Here is a 2,719-nt window from a genome sequence, read left to right on the forward strand (position 1 = left end):
CCTGTAGTTCTTTCCAGTGACTCTTGTCCTAGTGTCAGGAAGTTTCTTCACCTACATCTGCTGACCCCTATTCAGCTGAAGAGATGAGGGGACCACCTGAGTGGGGATGGCCAGAGATCTCTCTCAGTGTAGCTCTTTCCTGTCTGGTCTAGTGTCCTGCGACCTCTAACTGCATTAGCCTCCCTGAATTCCCAGATCCATCTGCTCAATTCAGAGAGGGCTGCAAGCACACTGTGCTGTGACCTAGAAAGTAAGGCAGTAAACAAGCAGCGCTCCCCTTGTTTGTTTCGCCTTGTGTGTTTCATATATTTTGTCCTTTTTAAAAAAGTTGTTTCAGTAAGGTGGGCAAATCTATTCTCTTTCACTCCATCTTGGTTGAAAGCTGAAGTCTTGGATTGCCTATCATCTTCTTATTGATTCTAGGAGTATTTATATATTCCAACTACAAGTCCTTTGACAAATATAGGAATTAATTATATCTTCTTCAACTCTATCTTCTTCCGCTCTGTGACTTGTTTTTGTATTCTCTTAAACATGATTTTTGATGAAGAGATGTTGTCAATTTTAATGTTGCCCAATATATTACTTTTTAAACTTTAGGGTTAGTGCTTTCTGTGTCTGTTTACCTTTCGCAAAGTTAAGAAGACAGTTCTCTGTTTTTGTTTGGAAATGTTTTGGTATTTTACTTTAACTTTAAAATCTATAATCCATTTGGCATTGATTTTTGCATATGTTGTGAGCTAGAAATCAAGATCCTTTTTTTTTTTTTTTTCATATGAGTATCCAATTGACCCAGCACCACTTACTGTCATTTCCCCACCGTACTGCAGTGTCAACTTTGTCATCAATTTAATGACCATGCATGTGTGGGTCTATTTCTTGGTTCTCTGTACATACAGTTTTAACCTCTGTCTGGTAAACAGCATTGATCTGAAGCAGTCATTTCATAATTTTCAGTTTAAAAGAAAACTGAGTTAGTTTTTCTTTCCTTTTTTTTTTAAAAATAAATTTTATTCTGTTTATTTATTTATTCTCGGCACCTGGACAGGGACTTGAACCCTGGGCCCTCAAATTAAAGGTCTGATGCTCTACCAGGTGAGCTACCCAGGCACTCTCTAGCCTTTCTTACTTTAAGTATACATAAGCTTTAACTTAGTAGACTATTGTTTTTCATCCAAAATACAGTTTGAACACAAGAACTGTGTAAATGTAATTATATTAAATAATTCTAATACTATTATATATAATGTTTTAATGTCACAATTACTAAGGGATTTTGGTTTACATTTTACAAAATAAAAACTCTCTTTTACCCAATGAGTAACCTAAATTTTGAAATATCAGGTTTGAAACAAAATTATGCAATTCAGGCAGTGTTAGCATAATCTGTTTAAAGTTATCATAGCCCCTAATAAATTATAACTGAAATATTCTAAAAACAAACAGTATTTTATTCCTTTGCAAAAGACCATCTTCTCACTATATCTATATAAACCTTATTCCAAGGATATTTTTGTTTCTTTTTTAGAAAATATACTGAATTTTATTAATATGCTGTAGACAGCCTGAAGTGTTAATCTCCATCCCTACTTTTAAGACTTTCATTATGAGGTACAAGGTATATTTACCCTCTAGCCAAATAATTTTTGAGCAACTTGGTGGAGCCTCCAGTTTACATATCCTACAAAATATTTTCATTGCAGTTGCAAAATCTTATACTTTGCATTGCTGGCAACTTTTAATGATATATATGTGGGGTTATAGATTTTATTTATTTTTTATTGGCATATAGTTGTTTTACACTGCTGTGTCAGTTTCTGCTGTACAGCAAAGTGAATCAGCCATATGTATACATATATCCCCTCTTTTTTCGACTTCCTTCCCATTTAGGTCACCACAGAGCACCGAGTAGAGTTTCCTGTGCTGTACAGTAGGTTCTCATTAATTATCTATTTTATATATACATAGTAGTGCATATGTCAATCTCAATCTCCCAATTCATCCCACCACCCCCTTCCCCCTTGGAATCCAAACGTTTGTTCTCTACATCTGTGTTTCTATTTCTGCTTTGCAAATAAGATCATCTATACCATTTTTCTAGATTCCACATATATATGTTAATATATGATATTTGTTTTTCCCTTTCTGACTTACTTCACTCTGTATGACAGTCTCTAGGTCCATCTGTGTCTCTACAAATGACCCAATTTCATTCCTTTTTATGGCTGAGTAATATTCCATTGTATATATGTACCACATCTTCTTTATCCATTCCTCTGTTGATGGACATTTAGGTTGCTTCCATGCCCTAGCTATTGTAAATAGTGCTGCAATGAGCATTGGGGTGCATGTATCTTTTTGAGTTATCGTTTCCTCTGGGTATATGCCCAGGAGTGGGATTGCTGGGTCGTATGGTAGTTCTATTTTTAGTTTTTTAAGGAACCTCTATATTCTCCATAGTGGCTGTATCAATTTACATTCCCACCAACAGTGCAAGAGGGTTCCCTTTTTTCCACACCCTCTCCAGCATTTATTGTTTGTAGATTTTTTGATGATGGCCATTCTGACCAGTGTGAGGTGATACCTCATTGTAGTTTTGATTTGCATTTCTCTAATAATTAGTGATATTGAGCATCTTTTCATCTGTTTGTTGGCCATTTGTACGTTCCAAGGATATTTTCATTCCAAATTATTTAAACACAACTTCCTTAGAAATATT

General features: G+C 35.0%; 1 non-coding gene across 1 annotated transcript; it reads right to left on the reverse strand.

Annotated features, from left to right (window-relative positions):
* Positions 1-1,037: 1,037 nt before the first annotated feature.
* TRNAK-UUU lies at positions 1,038-1,110 on the reverse strand. Its single transcript has one exon. It is a non-coding gene; the product is annotated as a tRNA-Lys (tRNA).
* Positions 1,111-2,719: the final 1,609 nt, after the last annotated feature.

Source organism: Balaenoptera musculus, chromosome 5, assembly GCF_009873245.2.
Source record: "Balaenoptera musculus isolate JJ_BM4_2016_0621 chromosome 5, mBalMus1.pri.v3, whole genome shotgun sequence".
Taxonomy (NCBI): Eukaryota; Metazoa; Chordata; class Mammalia; order Artiodactyla; family Balaenopteridae; genus Balaenoptera; species Balaenoptera musculus.